This window comes from Heterodontus francisci, chromosome 11 (genome assembly GCF_036365525.1).
Source record: "Heterodontus francisci isolate sHetFra1 chromosome 11, sHetFra1.hap1, whole genome shotgun sequence".
Classification (NCBI taxonomy): domain Eukaryota; kingdom Metazoa; phylum Chordata; class Chondrichthyes; order Heterodontiformes; family Heterodontidae; genus Heterodontus; species Heterodontus francisci.
Genome location: NC_090381.1, coordinates 117,561,104 through 117,582,905, shown reverse-complemented (window position 1 = coordinate 117,582,905; position 21,802 = coordinate 117,561,104). Strand labels below are relative to the sequence as shown.

The 21,802-nt window shown below is 45.6% G+C and overlaps 1 protein-coding gene across 10 annotated transcripts in view; it reads left to right on the top strand.

Annotated features, from left to right (window-relative positions):
• The window catches only part of tp63 (tumor protein p63), a 399,995-nt gene that overhangs the window by 133,085 nt on the left and 245,108 nt on the right, over positions 1 to 21,802 (top strand). The window lies entirely within an intron of this gene.

Below are 21,802 nucleotides of genomic sequence, written 5' to 3'. Positions count from 1 at the left end.
GTTTAGGAATGTTTGGGACAAAATTAATAGTCACTTGGGCAAATGTGAGTTGATTAAGGAAAGCCCGCATGGATTTGTGAAGGGCAACTCGTGTTTATATAACTTGCTGGAGTTTTTTTGATGAGCTAACAGGGAGGGTTAATGAGGATAATGCAGTTGATGTGATGTACATGGACTTCTAAAAACCATTTGATACAGTGCCACCAACAAACTTGTGAGCAAAGTTATAGCTCATAGGACAGTAGCAACATGGAGACGAAATTGACTGGGTGACAGGAAACAGAGAGTAGTGGTTAATGGTTGTTTTTTTGGACTGGAGTAAGGTTTGTAGTGGAATTCCCCAAGGGTTGGTGTTAGGATCCTTGCTTTCCTTGCCAGATATTAATGACCTAGACTTGGTGTACAGAGCATAATTTCAAAATTTGACGATGATACGGCATTTGGAAATATTGTGAACTGTGAGGAGGGTAATGAAGAACTTCAAAATAAAGTGTGGCTACCCGACCCGAACCCGACGACATGTGTTGGGGTCGAGCCTCTCTTCCGGGTCCAGCATTCGGGATCGGGTTGGGCTGGATGTGGACAGTGCTGCCTTGCTCCGGGAAGTAATCTTCAAATGAACATTCAGGACGTCAAGGCGGGTAACGTGCAGTCCGCAGTCTGCAGTAAAGCCTGGCTATCTGACCAAACCCGAATGTATGTGTCGGGGTCGGGTCGGGCAGCTAAAAAAATTAAAGGACTCTGGCCCGGTTTGGGTTGGCTCTTGTCGGGTCGGGCTTTAATTTTATACCCGAGCCAGGCTTTACTTCAAAGAAGGAATATGGGATACTTGCCTTTATTAGCCGAGGCATAGAATATAAGAGCAGGGAGGTTATGATGGAGCTATATAAAATGCGCGTTAGGCCACAGCTGGAGTACTGTGTACAGTTCTGGTCAGCACACTATAGGAAGGATGTGATTGCACTGGGAGGGTGCAGAGGAGATTCACCAGGATGTTGCCTAGGCTGGAACGTTTCAGCTATGAAGAGAGACTGAAAAGGCGAGGATTGTTTTACTTACAGCAGAGAAGGCTGAGGGGGGACATGATTGAGGTGTACAAGATTATTCATTTGTTTGTGTTGGTCAGTGATTATGTCCCCTGATTTAGATTTGAAGGGGGCGATCTTCTTGAGCCCAAGAGCTCTCTTCATGCCATCATACATTCCTCTGATGTTTCCGGTGTCTGAGGCCAGCTGAATATGACTGCATAGGTGTTGCCAGTAGTCGTTTGTGCAGCGCCTGGCTGTTCTTTGTGCAGTGCTTCTGGCTGCTTTAAGTGCTGCTGGTTGAGCACTACCTAGAACTGTACTCCAGGGAGAATGCTGTCACTGAGACTGCCCTCCATGCAGCCCAGCCTCTACCAGTCATGGATGAGCTAGACATAGAGCCAACCAAATCGGAACTCAGTGATGCCATTGATTCTCTAGCCAGCGGAAAAGCCCCTGGGAAGGACAGCATTACCCATGAAATAATCAAGAGTGCCAAGCCTGCTATACTCTCAGCACTACATGAACTGCTATGCCTGTGCTGGGACGAGGGAGCAGTACCCCAGGACATGCGCGATGCCAATATCATCACCCTCTATAAAAACAAAGGTGACCGCGGTGACTGCAACAACTACCGTGGAATCTCCCTGCTCAGCATACTCGAGTCGCTCTGAACAGGTTCCAGAAGCTGGCCGAGCGCGTCTACCCTGAGGCACAGTGTGGCTTTCGTGCAGAGAGATCGACCGTTGACATGCTGTTCTCCCTTCGTCAGATACAGGAGAAATGCCGCGAACAACAGATGCCCTTCTACATTGCTTTCATTGATCTCACCAAAGCCTTTGACCAGCAGATGTGGTCTCTTCAGGCTACTAGAAAAGATCGGATGCCCACCAAAGCTACTAAGTATCATCACCTCATTCCATGACAATATGAAAGGCACAATTCAACATGGTGGCTCCTGATCAGAGCCCTTTCCTATCCTGAGTGGCGTGAAACAGGGCTGTGTTCTCGCACCCACACTTTTTGGGATTTTCTTCTCCCTGCTGCTTTCACATGCGTTCAAGTCCTCTGACGAAGGAATTTTCCTCCACACAAGATCAGGGGGCAGGTTGTTCAACCTTGCCCGTCTAAGAGCGAAGTCCAAAGTACGGAAAGTCCTCATCAGGGAACTCCTCTTTGCTGACGATGCTGCTTTAACATCTCACACTGAAGAGTGCCTGCAGAGTCTCATCGACAGGTTTGCGGCTGCCTGCAATGAATTTGGCCTAACCATCAGCCTCAAGGAAAGGAACATCATGGGGCAGGACGTCAGAAATGCTGCATCCATCAATATTGGCGACCACGCTCTGGAAGTGGTTCAAGAGTTCACCTACCTAGGCTCAACTATCACCAGTAACCTGTCTCCAGATGCAGAAATCAACAAGCGCATGGGAAAGGCTTCCACTGCTATGTCCAGACTGGCCAAGAGAGTGTGGGAAATTGCTGCACTGATACGGAACACAAAAGTCCGAGTGTATCAGGCCTGTGTCCTCAGTACCTTGCTCTATGGCAGCGAGGCCTGGACAACGTATGCCAGCCAAGAGCGATGTCTCAATTCATTCCATCTTTGCTGCCTACGGTGGCAGGACCGTATCTCCAACACAGAAGTCCTCGAGGCGGCCAACATCCCCAGCTTGTACACACTACTGAGTCAGCGGCACATGAGATGGCTTGGCCATGTGAGCCGCATGGAAGATGGCAGGATCCCCAAGGACACATTGTACAGCGAGCTCGCCACTGGTATCAGACCCACTGGCCGTCCATGTCTCCGCTTTAAAGACGTCTGCAAACGCGACATGAAATCCTGTGACATTGATCACAAGTCGTGGGAGTCAGTTGCCAGCGTTCGCCAGAGCTGGCGGGCAGCCATAAAGACAGGGCTAAAATGTGGCGAGTCGAAGAGACTTGGTAGTTGGCAGGAAAAAAGACAGAGGCGCAAGGGGAGAGCCAACTGTGCAACAGCCCCGACAAACAAATTTCTCTGCAGCACCTGTGGAAGAGCCTGTCACTCTAGAATTGGCCTTTATAGCCACTCCAGGCGCTGCTTCACAAACCACTGACCACCTCCAGGCGCGTATCCATTGTCTTTCGAGATAAGGAGGCCCAAAAGAAAACAAGATTATGAGGGGCATTGATAGGTTTCGATAGGAAGAAACTTTTTCCCTTTGCGGAGGGGTCAAGAACCAGGGGGCATAGATTTAGGGTAAGGGGCAGGAGGTTTCGGGGGGATTTGAGGAAGCATTTTATCACCCAGAGGGTGTTTGGAATCTGGAATGCACTGCCTGAAGAGGTGGTGGAGACAGGAACCCTCACAACATTTAAGAAGTATTTAGATGAGCACTTGAAAGGCCATAGCATACAAGGCTGCGGGCCAAGTGCAGGAATATGGGATTAGAATAGTTGGGTGCTGTATGGCCGGCACAGACACGATGGGCCGAAGGACCTGTCTCTGTACTTTATGACTCTATGACATAGACAGGTTTGTGGAATGAGCGGACAAGCAGCAGATGAAATTTAATTCAGAGAACAAAGAAGTGTGAAGTGAATCATTTTGGTAGGAAGGATGCAATTCTAAAGGGGGTGCAGGAGCAGAGGGACCTGGGTGTATATGTGCATAAATCATTGAAGGTGGCAGGGCAGGTTGAGAGCACAGTTAATAGAGCATACAACATCCTAGGCTTCATTAGTGGGGCATAGACTACAAAAGCAAGGAAGTTATGCTAAACTTGTGTGGAACACTGGTTTGGCCTTAACTGGAGTATTGGGTCCAGTTCTGGACGCCTACTTTCGGAAAGATGTGAAGACATTCGACAGAGTGCAGAAAAGATTCACAAGAATGGCTCCAGGGGTGAGGAACTTCAGTTACGAAGATAGATTGACGAAGATGGAACTTTTTCTTGGAGAAGTGAAGGTTGCGAGGAGATTTGATAGAGGTATTCAAAATCATGAGGGGTCTGGACAGATGGGATAGAGGGAAACTGTTCCCATTGGTAGAAGATCAAGAACAAGAGAGCACAGATTTAAAGTTATTGGCAAAAGAAGCAATGGTGACATGAAAATTATTTTCACGCAGTGAGTGGTTAGGATAGTTTCTTAGAACAGCAAATTCTGGAGCTAGCCAGAGAACAGGCTAGACTAGAACTGACTTTTTAAAAATTCATTCATGGGATGTGGGTGTCGCTGGCCAGGCCAGTATTTATTGCCCATCCCGAATTGCCCTTGAGAAGGTGGTGGTGAGCTGCCTTCTTGAACCGCTGCAGTCCATTTGGGGTAGGTATACCCACAGTGCTGTTAGGAAGGGAGTTCCAGGATTTTGACCCAGCGACAGTGAAAGAATGGCGATATAGTTCCAAGTCAGGATGGTGTGTGACTTGGAGGGGAACTTGCAGGTGGTGGTGTTCCCATGCATTTGCTGCCCTTGTCCTTCTAGTTGGCAGAGGTTGCGGGTTTGGAAGGTGCTGTCGAAGGAGTCTTGGTGCATTGCTGCAATGCATCTTGTAGATGGTACACACTGCTGCCACTGTGCATCGGTGGTGGAGGGAGTGAATGTTTGTCGATGGGGTGCCAATCAAGCGGGCTGCTTTGCCCTGGATGGTGTCAAGCTTCTTGAGTGTTGTTGGAGCTGCACCCATCCAAGCGAGTGGAGAGTATTCCATCACACTCCTGACTTGTGCCTTGTAGATGGTGGACAGGCTTTGGAGAGTCAGGAGGTGAGTTACTCGCCTCAGGATTCCTAGCCTCTGACCTGCTCTTGTAGCCACGGTATTTATATGGCTACTCCAGTTCAGATTCTGTTCAATGGTAGCCCCTAGGATGTTGATAGTGGGGGATTCAGCAATGATAATGCCGTTGAATGTCAAGGGGAGATGGTTAGATTCTCTCTTGCTGGAGATGGTCATTGCCTGGCACTTGTGTGCATCGAATGTTACTTGCCACTTATCAACCCAAGCCTGGATATTGTCCAGGTCTTGCTGCATTTCTACACGGACTGCTTCAGTATCTGAGGAGTCACGAATGGTGCTGAACATTGTGCAATCATCAGCGAACATCCCCACTTCTGACCTTATGATTGAAGCAAGGTCATTGATGAAGCAGCTGAAGATGGTTGGGCCTCGGACACTACCCTGAGGAACTCCTGCCGTGATGTCCTGGAGCTCAGATGATTGACCTCCAACAACTACAACCATCTTACTTTATGCCAGGTATGACTCCAGCCAGCGGAGTGTTTTCCCCCGATTCCCATTGACCTCAGTTTTGCTAGGGCTCCTTGATGCCATACTCGGTGAAATGCTGATTTGATGTCAAGGGCAGTCACTCTCACCTCACCTCTTGAGTTCAGCTCTTTTGTCCATGTTTGAGCCAAGGCTGTAATGAGGTCAGGAGCTGAGTGGCCCTGGCGGCACCCAAACTGAACATTACTGAGCAGGTTATTGCTAAGCATGTGCCGCTTGATGGCACTGTTGATGACACCTTCCATCACTATACTGATGATTGAGAGTAGGCTGATGGGGCGGTAATTGGCTGGGTTGGACTTGCCCTGCTTTTTGTGTACAGGACATACCTGGGCAATTTTCCACATTACAGGGTAGATGCCAGTGTTGTAGCTGTACCAGAACAGCGAGGCTAGGGGCGCGGCAAGTTTTGGAGCACAGGTCTTCAGTACTCTTGCCGGAATATTGTCAGGGCCCATAGCTTTCGCAGTATCCAGTGCCTTCAGTCGTTCCTTGGTCACGCAGAGTGAATCGAATTGGCTGAAGTCTGGCATCTGTGATGCTGGGGACTTCAGGAGGAGGCCGAGATGGATCATCAACTCGGCACTTCTGGCTGAAGATTGTTGCAAATGCTTCAGCCTCATCTTTTGCACTGATGTGCTGGGCTCCCCCATCATTGAGGATGGGGAGCCACCTCCTCCAGTTAGTTGTGTCCTTGTCCACCACATTCACGGCTGGATGTGGCAGGACTGCAGAGCTTAGATCTGATCTGTTGGTTATGGGATTGTTTTGCTCTGTCTATCGCCTGCTGGTTACGCAGTTTGGCACGCAGATAGTCCTGTGTTGTAGCTTCACCAGGTTGACACCTCATTTTGAGGTATGCATGGTGCTGCTCCTGGCATACCTTCCTGCCTCTTCATTGAACCAGGGTTGGTCTCCTGGCTTGATGGTAAGGGTAGAGTGGGGGATATGCCGGGCCATGAGGTTACAGATTGTGGTTGAGTACATTTCCGCTGCTGCTGATGGCCCACAGCGCCTCATGGGTGCCCAGTTTTGCATTGCTAGATCTGTTCGAAATCTATCCCATTTCGCATGCTTGTAGTGCCACACAACACGAAGGAGGGTATCCTCAATGTGAAGGTGGGACTTCGTCTCCACAAGGACTGTGCGGTGGTCACTCCTACCAATACTGTCATGGACGGATGCATCTGCGGCAGGCAGATTGGTGAGGACGAGGTCAAGTATGTTTTCCCCTCTTGTTAGTTCCCTCACCACCTGCTGCATACCCAATCTTGCAGATATGTCCTTTAGGACTCGGCCAGCTCGGTCAGTAGTGGTGCTACGGAGCCACTCTTGGTGATGGACATTGAAGTCCCCCACCCAGAGTACATTTTGTGCCCTCGCCACCCTCAGTACTTCCTCCAAGTGGTGTGCAACATGGAGGAGTACTGAGTGATCACGAGAGAGGACGGTCGGTGGTAATCAGCAGGATGTTTCCTTGTCCATCTTTGATGTGATGCCATGAGTCTTCATGGGGTCCAGAGTCGATGTTGAGGACTCCCAGGGCAACTCCCTCCCGACTGTATACCACTGTGCCACACCTCTGCTGGGTCTGTCCTGCCGGTGGGACAGGACATACCTGGGGATGGTGATGGCAGAGTCTGGGACATCGTCTGTAAGGTATGATTCCATGAGTATGACTATGTCAGGCTGTTGCTTGACTAGTCTGTGGGACAGCTCTCCCAACTTTGGCACAAGCCCCCAGATGTTAGTAAGGAGGACTTTGCAGGGTCGACAGGGCTGGGTTTGGCGTTGTTGTTTCCGGTGCCTAGGTCGATGTTGGGCGGTCCGTCTGGTTTCATTCCTTTTTATTGACTTCGTAGCGGTTAGATACAACTAAGTGGCTTGCTAGGCCATTTCAGAGGGCATGTAAGAGTCAACCACATTGCTGTGGGTCTGGAGTCACATGTAGGCCAGACCAGGTAAGGACAGCAGATTTCCTTCCCTAAAGGACATTCGTGAACCAGATGGGTTTTTACAATCAACAATGGTTTCATGGCCATCATTCGACTAGCTTTTAATTCCTGATTTATTAATTGAATTCAAATTCCACCTTCTGCTGTGGTGGGATTTGAACCCATGTCCCCAGAACAGTACCCTGGGTCTCTGGTCCAGTGACAATACCACTACGCCACCACCTCCCCCTATTGTGCAACGTGATAGGATTAATTAATGACCTCATAGTGAAGGTGCCCCGAGGCAACATCCATTATAATATGACTGAATTTTACATTCAGTTTGAGGGAGAGAAGAATGGGTCTGAGACTAGAATTCTAAACTTAAATAAGGGCAATTATGAGGACATGAAGCAGAACTAGCAAAAGTGAATTGGCAAAGTAGGTTAAGAGATAGGTCAGTAGAGATGCAGTGGCAGACATTTAAGGGGATATTTCAGAAATCACAGAATAGCTACATTTCAATGTGAAAGAAAAATTCCAAGGGGCGGACCCACCATCCATGATTAACGAAAAAAGTTAAAGGTCGTATCAAATTTAAAGAAAAAGTATATAATTGTACAAAGATGGGTGGCAGGTCAGAAGATTGTACAGAATATAAAAATCAGCAAAGTACAACTGAGATTAATAAGGGAAAAATTCGTATGAGAGAAAGCTGGCGAGAAATATGAAGACCGATAGTAAGAGCTTCTATGGATATTTAAATAAGAAAAGAGATAACAAAGTGAGCATTGGTCCAATAGAAAGTAAGTCTGGGAATTAAGGGACAGAGGTGAGAATTTGTTTCTGAGGTGTGACTTTGGAACTCTGCCTCAGAAGGTGGTGGAGCGGGTGTCATTGAATATTGTTAAGGCGTAGGTAGATAGATTCTTGTTAGGCAAGGGAATCAAAGGTTATCAGTAGACGGGAGTGTGCAATTCGGGACACAAACAGATCAGCCATGATCTTACTGAATAGCGGAGCAGGCTAGAGGGGCCGAATGGCCCACTTCTAATTCGTATATTTGTAAAATAAGGAGATGGCAGATGAAGTGAACAGGTATTTTGCATTGGTCTTCACCATAGAGCTTACAAGTAGCATCCCAGAAATAGCTGTAAATCTGGAAATGGAAGGGAGAGAGGAACTGAAGAAAATTACAATCACCAGGGAAGTGGTACTGAGCAATTTGTTGGAGCTGCGGGCTGACAAGTCTCCCAGTTCCTGATGGACTTCATCCAAGAGTCTTAAAAGAAGTGGCTAGCAAGATAGTTGATGCGTTGGTTTTAATTTTCTAAAATTCCCTAGATTCGGGGAAGGTTCCTTTAAATTGGAAAATAGCCAATGTAACTTCTTTATTTAAAAAGAGAGGGAGACAGAAAGTAGGAAACTACAGGCCAGTTAGCTTAACATCTGTCTCAGGGAAAATGTTAGAAGCTATTATTAAAGACGTTCTAGAAGGGCACTTAGAAAAATTCAAGGTAATCAGGCAGAGTCAACATGGTTTTGTGAAAAGGAAATCATGTTTAACCAATTTAGTGGAGATCTTTGAAGAAGTACCATGTGCTGTGGATATAGGGCAACCGGTAGATGTGCTGTACTTAGATTTTCAGAAGGCATTTGATGAGGTGCCACATCAAAGGTTATTGCGGAAAATAAAAGCTCATGGTGTAGGGGGGAACATATTTGCATGGATGGAAGATTGGCTAGCTGACGGGAAATAGAGAGTAGGCATAAATGGGTCATTTTCTGGTTGGCAAGATGTAACAAGTGGTGAGGCGCAGGGTTCAGTTCTGGAGCCTCAATTTATTACAATTTATATAAATATCTTGATTGAAGGGATCGAAGGTATGGTTGCAAAATTTGCTGATGACAAAGAAAGGTAGGAAAATAAGTTGTGAAGAGCACATAAGGAAGCTACAAATGGATATAGATAGGTTAAGTGATTGGTCAAGGATCTGGCAAATGGAGTATAATGTGGGAAAATGTGAAATTGTCCATTTTGGCAGGAAGAAGAGAAAAGCATATTATCTAAATGGTGCAGAGCTCTGAGATGCAGAGGGATCTGGGTATCCTGGTGCATGAGTCGCAAAAGGGTAATATGCAAGTACAGCAAGTAATTCGGAAAGATAATAGAGTGTTATCATTTATTGTGAGGGGAATTGAATACAAAAGTAGCTTCAGCTATACAGGACATTGGTGAGACCACCTCTGGGGCACTGTACACTATTGGTCTCCTTATTTAAGGAAGGATGTAAATGTGTTGGAAGCAATTCTGAGAAGGTCTACTAGACTAATATCTGGAATGGGCAGGTTGTCTTATGAGGAAAGGTTGGACAGGCCAGGGTTGTATCTGCTGAAGTTTAGAAAAGTAAGAGGTGACTTGATTGAAGCGTATAAGATTCTGAGGGGTCTTGACAGGGTGGATGTGGAAAGGATGTATCTTCTTGTGGGAGAATCTAGAACTAGGGGTCACTGTTTAAAAATAAGGGGTCGCCCATTTAAGATAGAGATGAGGAGAAATTTTTTCTCTGCACAGAAACAGGCCCTTTGGCCCATCATGACTGTGCCGGCCATCCAGCACCCAACTATTCTAATCCCATATTCCTGCACTTGGCCCGTAGCCTTGTATGCTATGGCTTTTCAAGTGCTCATCTAAATACTTTGTTGTGAGGGTTCCTGCCTCCACCACCTCTTCAGGCAGTGTGTTCCAGATTCTAACCACCCTCTGGGTGGAAAAATCTTTCCTCAAATCCTCCCTAAACCTCCTGCCCCTTACCCTAAATCTATGCCCCCTGGTTCTTGACCCCTCTGCTAAGGGAAAAGGTTTCTTCCTATCTAACCTTTTAATGCCTCTCATAATCTTGTACACCTCAGTCATGTCCCCCTCAGCCTTCTCTACTCCAAGGAAAACAATCCTAGCCTTTTCAGTCTCTCTTCATAGCTGAAATGCTCCAGCCCAGGCAACATCCTGGTGAATCTCCTCTGCACCCTCTCCAGTGCAATCACATCCTTGCTATAGTGTGGTGACCAGAACTGTACACAGTACTCCAGCTGTGGCCTAACTAGCGTTTTATGTAGCACCATCATAACCTCCCTGCTCTTATATTCTATGCCTCGGCTAATAAGGGCAAGTATCCCATATACCTTATCTACTTGTGCTGCTGCCTTCAGTGATCTATGGATAGGTGCAGCAAGGTCCTTCTGACCTTCTGTACTTCCTAGGGTCCTACCATCCATTGTATATTCCCTTGCCTTGTTAGTCCTCCCAAAATGCATCACCTCACACTTCTCAGGATAAAATTCCATTTGCCACTTCTCTGCCCATCTTACCAGCCCAACTATATCTCCCTGTAATCTAAGGCTTTCCTCCTCACTATTTACGACAGCACCAATTTTCGTGTCATCTGCGAACTTACTTATCATACCTCCTATATTCATGTCTACATCATTAATGTACACTACAAACAGCAAGGGTCCCAGCACCGATCCCTGTGGAGCACCAGGCTTCCAATCGCAAAAACAACCCTCGACCATTACCCTCTACCTCCTGCCATTAAGCCAATTTTGGATCCAATTTGCCAAATTGCCCTGGATTCCATGGACTCTTACCTTCTTAACCAATCTCCCGTGCAGGACCTTATCAAAGGCCTTACTGAAGTCCATGTAGACTACATCTACTGCTTTACCCTCATTGACATATCCAGTCACCTCCTCGAAAAATTCAATCAAGTTAGTCAGACATGATCTCCCCCTGACAAAGCCATGCTGACTATCCCTAATTAGTCCCTGCCTCTCCAAGCGGAGATTAATCATGTCCCTCAGAATTTTATCCAATATTTTCCCAACCACTGATGTTAGACTCACCGGTCTGTAATTACCTGGTTTATCCCTGCTACCCTTCTTGAATAATGGTACCACATTTGCTGTCCTCCAATCCTCTGGTACCTCTCCTGTGGCCAGAGAGCATTTGAAAATTTGTGTCAACGCCCCTGCTATCTCTTCCCTTGCCTCACAGCCTGGGATACATCTCATCTGGGCCTGTAGATGTATCCACTTTTAAGTCCGCTAAAACAGCTAATATTTCCTCCCTTTCAATGCGAATATGTTCAAGTATATCACAGTCCCCCTCCTGCATCTCTACACCTACATCATCCTTCTCCATAGTGAACACCGATGAAAAGTAATCATTTAAAACTTCACCTATGGCCTCCGGCTCCACATAAAGATTGCCAAAAGATTGCTAAAAGTTGAGTATTGGAGCATTAATTGAGTAAGTCTTGGGACTCAGTAGTTGTAGGAAATCAGTCACCACGTATAAAACTCAATAAATCATGCAAATGGTAACCCATTCAGGAGCTCTTTATTTGTTTGTCTTTGTCTTCACATCAGTGGGGTTAAATGTTTTGAGAGCTGCTTTAAGGTGATAGCTACAGAGTTAAGCTCACAGACTAACTGAATCACCAGTGTCAAACAGTCCACAGAAGGTGAAGCGTTCTCTCTTTCTGTTTAGTTATTCATTTTGTTTTTCCTGAATCAGACCACTGTGAAGCTTAAACAAAAACAAGAAATGCTGGAGTCACTCAGCAGGTCTGGCAGCATCTGTGGAAAGAGAAGCAGAGTTAACGTTTCGGCTCAGTGACCCTTCTTCGGAACTTCTCTTTCTGCTTCTCTTTCCACAGATGCTGCCAGACCTGCTGAGTGACTCCAGCATTTCTTGTTTTTGTTTCAGATTTCCAGCATCCGCAGTATTTTGCTTTTATATCACTGTGAAGCTTATGTGGCTCTGAAAGCTACTGAGTGACCTGCTCCTGAACCATTGCCAATGCAGTTCTGAGAGCACCTGGCTTATGGGTGACTGGCCCACAAACTTTCCCCCGCCATTTCCTGTGGTATCCACTTTGGCAACGTGGCTGAGTTTGGCTTCTCAGTGTGCGTTGTGCATTTTAATTTTCTACGTTACATTTTCCTCATGCATTCTCTTCGTTTCCTTTAACATATGTTCTGCAGACATGCTACCTATCAGGAAGCAGGAGATTTTGAAATGCAAAAAGGTCATCTGGTCTGACCAGCCTTTGCCTTTTATGGCAGATCTTAATCCCACCTATCTCTCTATGCCTTCTACTAGAGACCCTGGAAGCAACACCATTTTCTGTTGAGGGAATATGAAACATCAGTAAATTGGTGAGAGATTATTTTAGCCCTGTGTTGGGAAGGGCAAGTAAGTAAATAAGTAAAATACGTTTTGAGCTTTGTTCTGGGGTTTGGAATGAGTAAGACTTCTCACTGAGACATCATTGTATGAGCATTAGGATTGCACATAGTGAGGACCTAAGTGGCATCTGTTGATGATCTGCCCATCTTATTTTGGGAGCCTTTGGTTAATAATGTTAAACGGCAAACTGTACTATTCAAGTTGATTTAGTTGTGATTAAAGTTCACATTAACTCAATTTAATAATGAAAGGAAAAGCAGGTACAATGTCTAAATGTCAATACCCTCATGCCTAGGGCATATTCACAATATGCTTCCCTTTGCAGTTCATGGAGTTGTGCCCTTATCCCTACTCAGTGCAGAACTGGGGGACTGCTACAATGCTCAAGGTGTTATCTTTTGGATAAGGCATTAAACCGAGGCATTGTATGCCTGTTCAGGTGGATGTTAAAGATTTATGGCACTATCTGAAGAACTCCCAGTTCTTACTCAGCCTGCATCGCCAAAAGATATTAACTGGACGTCGCTGTGCACACGTTTGGTGGCTTTGCTTCCTCACAAAACAGTGAGGGTTTCAAACTGGGAGATGGTGGCGTAGTGGTAATGTCACTGAACTAGCAATCCAGAAGTCCAGGCTAATGCCCCGGGGACACAGGTTCAAATCCTGCAATGACAGCTGGTGGAATTTAAATTTAATGAATAAAATCTGGAATTGGAAGCTTGTCTCAGTAATGGTGCCATGAAACTATCATCGATTGTTGTAAAAACCTATCTGATTTACAAATGTCCTTTAGGGAAGGAAATCTGCTGTCCTTATCTGGTCCGGCCTACATGTGACTCCAGACCCACATGTGGTTGACTCTTAACTGCCCTCTGAAATGGCCTCGCAAGTCACTCAGTTGTCAAGGGCAATTAGGGATGGGGCAACAAATGCTGGCCTTGCTAGTGACCTCCACATGCCATGAAAGAATTTTAAAAAAATAATTCAGTGGCTGTGAAGTGCTTTGGGCCTGAGGACATGAAAGGTTCTGTGTAATGAAAAGTTTGTTTATCCAATAACCCTTATAATGTGGGCTTACTCCTTGTATAAGCAGATCTCTGGAGGGATCTGCACACTTATTTTACTCCCTGAGATGTGTGGTATTTGGGTAGATGAATGAGAAGAAATATCCAAAACAATTCTCAGAATGTATTGTTGGAATATGTGAGAATGCAATGAGGAACTTTTTAATCACTTGACTGAGAGATAATTTAAGAAAAATGTACTGTTTCTTTTGAGCTATTATTATTCCTCTTATTAATATGCCTGTTGTCACTGTTAACTGCTGCTTAAGTGTGCAATCTCAGACTAGCTGGGTCTGCATTGTCTGTGGGTAGGTTCAGAGTTGGTGGCATCTGCAGCAAGCTCCAATCAGTGGCAGCAGCAAAAAATAAAGCAGCTTACAACTTGCACAGCTGCTAACCGAACTTTCAGAGGCTGCAGCCTACAGTGACTGAGACCACTCATTGACAAGATGGACCAGCTAGGCACCACATCTTCAAACACTGCCAGAAGGTACAGTATGATGAGAGAGATCAGGAGGAGGGGATGAGCAGAGGCTGTGGAGAGAAAAGATAATTTGTCTTATGTTCCAGCAGTTATTTTACAACCATTTGGTAATATTATGTATACATGAATGTAACAGAAGTGCTTGAGGCTTTCAGGAGAATTAATAAACAGATCATTGCATTGAAAAATACTAGTGTAGAATAGAATTATGTTTATAAACTATTATTTAAAATATCCTGAACAAATTGAAAGTTGAGCAAGTTAGATTGCAGTAAAGTAGTTAACTGGACGTCAGGGATTTACTCTTCCATTTTGAGCTCTATGGAATAACCCACGGGGATATTGGGAGTGGCGATTCACCATTCCGTTTTAATATGCCAATTTGTGTGAAGGTTTATGTGGATTTTTTTTAATAGTGCGACATGGTTACGAATCGTGGGACAGCAGTGTGGGGCTACTGTGATGGTCATGGGGTTGATGTAATGGGGGGTGGTGAGGCCAGTGTGACGTGGGTGTTGGTGTGGGCTTGGGAGAGTGGGAGGTGCTGGGCATGGGGTGAGGGTGGCGTGGAGCTGATGAAGGGGAGCTGCTGTGATCAGTGGTTGGGGGGGCCTTGGTGCCAGTGTGAAAGGGGGGCTGGTGAGTGCGGGACTGGCGTGACAAGGTGGGTGGGCAGGGGCCAAGTGTGATGAAGGGGGGAGGGGGTGGAATGGGAATGGGGCCAGCGTGATGGGTGGCGGGCGTGGGGCTGGCGTGACGGGGAAGAAGTGGATTTTCGTAACCAGTGTGGCCAGTGGGGGTGGAGGGAGGTGTGGTTGGGGGGTGGGGGGTGGTGTGGCGCAGTTATGGGGCTGGCATGATGGGTGGGGGAAGCATGTAGCTGGTATGATATGGTTGGGGCAGCGAAGAGGGCAGTGGCCCAGTGTGACGGTGTGTGATTGTGTTGAACAAGCTGACTGTTCAGTAAAATTTGGAATGTGAAGTAATTTCAAATTTATGTTAGTATCTGCGAAATACTCAGTTTTAGTGTACTAAAAGCGATCCAAAGTAAATATAGAATTTTGAGTATAAATAGATACTGTGAAAGGAGTTAAGTGAAGATGCTGGTTGTCAGTGTATAAATATACTGAGCTTATACTCATAGATTAGTTGAGGTATTTTGAGTGGAAGAGGTCCCCTGAGTTCTCAGTGAGATGGGATTTTTATTGCACTGCACACTTTATCCTGAATATATATTTATTTGCCCTTTTGACTTGCATGAATTGAACAATGTGTGATCCATGCAGAGGAGTTGTAATTTCTAACTGTTACAGTTGATGTTAACTGCCAGGCTGGCACAGAAAGCATCCCCTCTTTCCTAGAGAGAAAAACACTCACTTTCTTTTAAATATTTGCAAAATGTTTAAAGCTTTTCCACTTTTTCTCCTTCCTGCAATGCGAATAAATATAGCATGTAAATACTGAACTCAAGGGGGTGTATTGCATTGAAGTGTTAGGACTATTTCTGGTGGGACTTCGCCCTTTCTAGCCTGACAGTCTTAAAATGTAGGGCTCAGCTGTCAATCAGATGGGGGGCGAAATGCTAATGAATATTGTGATTAATTTGAGAATATGGATCCATAAGCTTGAAATTGATCAATGATCTCATTTGCAGTTCAAGTTTTAAGAAATCATTTAGAAAAATTGAAGTAAATAATGTCTGAAATGTAATGGGTCTGATGTACTTCTGTGTTTCTTGGTAGGTTTAAGGGCCTGAAAAAAAGAACTAAGTGAACATTTATTGCATACATTGGTATGCATCAGAGGGTTAGGTTACATGAAAGGGAAGATGAGGGTAGGACTGTGGAGAGTAAGGGAAATTCCAGAGGATAGTGGAGGGGCACATTCCTTCCAGAACACTGCCCGGCTCTTCGATTGACAGATGTAGTTAATGCTCTGGCATGGCCCTGGCACAGGACAACAATGAACCTTAGGTTGTTGCAGAACTATGGTGGGGCTGTGGTATTCTAAAAGTGCAGTTCTCTGATTCTCTCTGGACCATAGGAGGGCAGTGATTTCTGCTAGAAAACTTGAATTATTTAGATTCTCTCCACTGGGGTGCAGTTCCCCAAGGATCAACTCCCTGCTGGGGTGCAGATCCTCCCAGGGATCGACTCTGTGCCGGGTTGAAGATCACCCCAGGGATCAGCTCTCCGCCCGGGTGCAGATCCCCCCCCAGGGATCAGGTCTCTGCCCGGGTGCAGATCAACCCCCCTAGGGATCAGCTCTCTGCCCGGGTGGAGATTCCCCCCCCCCCCGGGGATCAGCTCTCCGCCCGGGTGCAGATCCCCCCGCCAGGGATCAGCTCTCCGCCCGGGTGCAGATCCACCCTGGGAGCATGCCCCCCCCCCCCACCAGTGTGTAGATTCCCCACCGGTGAGCAGATCCGTTCCCCGCCGGGGTGCAGATTCCCCCAGGGATCATTTCTCCGTCCGGGAGCAGGTTTCCCCCCCCAGGGTGCAGAACAACCCAGGGAGCAGGTGCCCCCCTCTTCCCCCCCCCCCCCCCCACAGTGTGCAGATTCCCCACCGGGGAGCAGCTCCATTCCCCCGCCGGGGTGCAGTTTCCCCCAGGGAGCAGCTCTCCCCAGGGAGCAGCTCCCGGCTGGGGTGCAGCTCCTCGCATGGTGCAGTTCCCTCCAGGGAGCAGCTCCTCACTGGGGTGCAGTTTCACCCATAGAGCAGCTTCCTGCTGGGGTGCTGTTTCCCCCCCCCCCCCCCCCCCCAGGGAGCAGCTCCCTGCCACAGTGCAGCTCCACAGGGATCAGGTGCCTCCAGTAAATGATATGACGTTGTCCAAGTGGCCATTGCTCATTGTGTGAACATAGATATCGTCTATTGAGTATTTAACTGAAGTTGAGAGGGAAATCATCACTGCAGTACCCTTCCTTAATCCGGTACTCGCCCCAACTGCAGCAAGCAAATTCCACACAAGACTGGTTGGAGGGTTGGTTGATGTGGGTGGAGGGTTGGTTGACGTGGGTGGAGGGTTGGTTGATGGACAGGAAGAGAGTGGGCATAAACAGGATGTTATCAAGTTGGCAGGCAGTAATAGTGGAGTGTCACAAAGATCAGTGCTGGGCCCGCAGCTACTTACAATCTATATCAATAACTTAGATGAAGAGACAGAGAATAATGTATTTAAGTTTGCTGACGATTCAAAACTAGGTGGAAAGGTAAGCTGTGGGGAGGACACAGAGGCTGGAAAGAGATATAGACAGGTTAAGTAAGTGGGCAACAAGATGGCAGATGGAGTATAATGATGGAAGTGTGAAATTATGCACTTTGGTCATAAGAATAGAAGAGCAGAATATTTTTTTAAAGGTGTGAAACATGTAAGTATTGATGTTCAAAGAGACTTGGATGTGCTTGTACAAGGAATGCAGAAAGTTAACATGGAGGTACAGAAGGCAATTTGGAAGGCAAACGGCATGTTGGTCTTTATTGCAAAAGGATTGGAGTACAGGAATTAACAAGTCTTATTGCACAGGGTTTTGGTGAGACCACATCTAGAGTACTGTGTACCATTTTGGTCTGCACATTTAAGAAGGGATATACTTGTATTGGAGGCGGAACTGCGAAGGTTCACTAAATTGGTCCCTGGAATAAGGCGGTTGTCCTATGATATGCTGAGTAAATTGGGCCTATATTCTCTGGAGTTTAGAAGAATATGAGACAATCTCATTGAAACTGGCAAGATTCTGAAGGGGTTGGATAGGGTAGATACTGAAAGATTGCTGGTCAGGGAATCCAAAACACGGGGGCACAGTCTCGGGATAAGGGGCCGATCATTTAGGACTGAGATGAAGAGAAATTATTTCACAGGGTTGTGAATCTTTGGAATTTTCTACCCCAGAGGGTTGTGGATGCTCCCTTGTTGGATACATTTCAGGGCGGGGTAGACAGTTTTTTGTTCTTGCAGGGAATGAAAGGATATGGTGGGGGGGGGGGTAAGTGGAATTGAAGCCTGTGCTTGTTAATATCAGTTCATGATTGTATTGAATGGTGGCGCAGGTTCGATGGATCATGTGGACTACTCCTCCTATTTAATGTGTTCTTGTGACAGAGAGGCGCACCTGGGATGTTCCAGGCCTCTGTGGCTCAGTCAACTACTGAACTATTGTGGAGCACTGATAGTGTTTTTTGAGAAGAAGCCCACGAGGACATTTCAGCTTTCATACTCTTTTGTCCGATTGGGTCACACGTGCTAAGAAATGATATTTCAAACAGCAGAAAAACAATTCCTTACTGCAGCTACTGTGAATATTGACAGATATTGTTGCCAGTGGGATAAGTTTGTGTGAAGTTTCCTTTCGTTAACAGAAGTACTTTGTTTCCTCTCTGCTGAGGATGAGAACTGCGCAATTCTATCTGCACATTTTATTCATTGATGTATTTGTACATTTCAAATCTTGGAATTCTTATAAATATGCTTGTTAATATCAGTTCATCCTGATGTTGGTTGTATTTTTGTTTTAAAATTTTTTTCTGCATTTCATAAAAATCTCAATCATCAAACTGACAGTGAAAGATGCCACTTGTCCCACTTGCTATACTGCTACTAGTGAATTGGACCTATAACTCTAATCCTGTTTTTCTGCTCATTCTCTCTCTACTTTTATATTTTTATTTTATAAATGCTAATCCGGTTCCAATTCAAATGATATCGTGATCTGTGTAAAGCATGTTCCAATAACCTTCTGTGTGAATGATTTCCTCTAGCTTTGTCCATCTAGTGACAATCTGGAATCTGTGCCCCCTTTTTAACAATTTGCTGACTATTGTCTCTCTCTATTTTCTCTCTATCAAAGCTTTCATCATTTTGAAAATCTCTATTAGAAACATAGAGGGAGGCCATTTGATTCATTGTGTTTGTGCTGGCTGAGAAAGTGTTATCAAGCCTAATCCCACTTTCCAGCTCTTGATCTCTCACCCTGTAGATTATGACAGCTCAACTGCATATCCCAAGTATTTTTTTAAATGCGATGAGGGTTTCTGACATTTGGGAGTCCCACACTTTTTCTCAGAGAGGTTTCAGAATAAATATATTCCCACTATCTCCTCCTTGAATGACTCCCACTGGTCTGACACTGATTTACCTTCAAGTAGCTCTTTACAGCCCAGTTTAGCTAAATCACATCTTGGCCTAATAAAATTGACCTTACCCCAATTTACAACTTTTACTCTTTGTCTATCTTCATTCTTTTCCATAACTACACTAAATCTAACTAAATTATCACTGCCACTAAAATGCTCTCCCACTAATATTCTTTCCATCTACCCAGCTTTAATTCCTAAACCTAAGCCCAGAACTTCCTCTTCTCCTGTCAGGCTTTTGACATATTGGCTAATAAAAAAAGTTCTCCTGAATGCATTTTAAGAATTCTGTGCCCTCTGTAACTTTTATACTGATTTTTATATTTTCCTCATAGCTAAAATTCTTCATTATGTTCATGTAAATCTCCTCTCCACCCTCTCTCTTGTGATCACATCCTTCCTGTAATGTGCTGACCAGAACTCTCTGCAGTACTCTAGCTGTGGCCTAACTAGTGTTTTATACAGTTCCAAAATAACCTCCCTGCTCTTATATTCTATGCCTCGACGAATAAAGGAAAGTATCCCATATGCTGCCTTGTTTGCTCTCCATTGCAGAAGTACTGGCCATAATCTTCTCCAAATATATTACCTCGCATTTCTCTGGATTCAATTTGATTTATCATTTCGTAAATCTCTTAACCTTCTGTTCTCTCTCAGTCCTGTAAAGAAGTGTAAACCTTTGGTAGGCACAGAGGGCAGCTGTCCATATTTCATTCAGCCCCTGAGTAGTGATTGGATTTTTCTCCTTGTCCCCACTGGGAACTATTTAGTTCCTGCTGTTCCCTGACCATGCACGCGCCCCAACTACATTCCAACAAAAACAGGAATATAGGACTAGGAGGAAGCCATTCAGCCTTTTGAGTTTATTCCAGCATTCACTCAGATCATGGCTGATTTGTACGTTAATTCTATTTACCTGCCTTTACTCCATATCCCTTGATACCCTTACATAACATAAATCTATTAATCTGTCTAAGAAATGCCAATAGACCCCAACATCCACAGCCTTTTGGAGAGTGAGTTCTAGATTTCCACTATCCATTGTGCGAAAAAGTGCTTCCTGAATGGCATGACTCTAATTGTAAGATTATACTCCCTTGTTCTGGATTATCCCACCAGATGAAATAGTTTTGCTCTATCTACCCTATCAAATCATTTTGTCATTTTAAACATCTGTTAAATCACCCCCAAACTTGAGGAATACAAGCTAAGGAATGTTATTTGGAAATCCATGGGAAGAGCATACATCCTGGCATTTGATGCACCAACATGCTGCACAGTCCTAACTACCCTGTACTGTAAAGCTACTTCCCTTTGTGCTAAATCTTCACTGTACTCTTAATCAGCCCTATTTTTATGTAATCTTATTTACCACAAGCTCTATTTATTGGCTTCTCTCTCTCTCCTCACCCATCTTGCCTGCCTGACTTGAAGAAGTTAGCAGTTCGTAAATTAACCGGCTGGTGTTAAAAGTACATGCACTCTACTTGCTAACACTTAATTGTGTTCCAATTTAGAATGAGAATTGTGAGCATGTTTCCCAGCAGCCAGCTGCAGTCAGGCAGTAGCTGACAACCAGAGTGCAGGAGTTGTGCAGGTTGTTAGAGGCAGCAGAATCAGGTGTAGTGGAAATTTAATGGCATATTTAGGTCAATTTCACAGTGCTTCGATAGACCGTCTTGCTGTGAGAGATGGGCAAGCTAGAACCATAAAGCCAGTTTTGGTTCTTGGTGAAATTTTGTACTGGATTGTCTCAAATCTGCAGTAATGAATAGCAGAAAGAGACAGAGCTGTAAACCAGTCAAGGTGTTCCAGCTTTTGCCATGAACTGCCTTTATGAATGTTTTGAAACTTAAGGTTGTTGACAATAACTTGTCTCTAGCTCTATTTTTTAATCTCCAGTTCTTTGACTAGGAATGTTTTTGGATTCAAAAGGACCTTGACTCCTGACTACTTTCAAAAACCTTCTTTAAAACCTCTTTAACTGAGCTTTCAATCAGCTCTCCTAACTCTTCCATCGTGGCTTGGTGTAACTTTCTTTCGATTTTTCCCCTCCATTAGGTGTTTGAATGTTATTTTTATCATAAAAGTGTTGTATATATGTAAGTAATTGTTTTTGTCGTGGTTTATGCGTTTTGAGAGTCCTTTGTAGCAACTTTCAAATATTCTAGTTTGAAGAAAGCAAAAGGTCAAAATACAAGAGAATCAAAATATGCAGGAAAAAGAAAGGAAACTTGATTTAAAAATGACAATTTTCCAAAAGGCACAGTGCAATCACTGAGGCAGAGGAGAGGGAGGGGGGAGCAGAGGAGAGGGAGGGAGGGGGGAGCAGAGGAGAGGGAGGGAGGGGGGAGCAGAGGAGAGGGAGGGAGGGGGGAGCAGAGGAGAGGGAGGGAGGGGGGAGCAGAGGGAGGGGGGAGCAGAGGAGAGGGAGAGAGAGCAGGAGGGAGGGGGGAGCAGAGGAGGGAGAGAGAGCGGGAGGGAGGGGGGAGCAGAGGAGAGGGAGGGGGGAGCAGAGGAGAGGGAGGGGGGAGCAGAGGAGAGGGAGGGGGGGAGCAGATGAGAGGGAGGGAGGGGGGAGCAGAGGAGAGGGAGGGAGGGGGGAGCAGAGGAGAGAGAGAGCGGGAGGGAGGGGGGA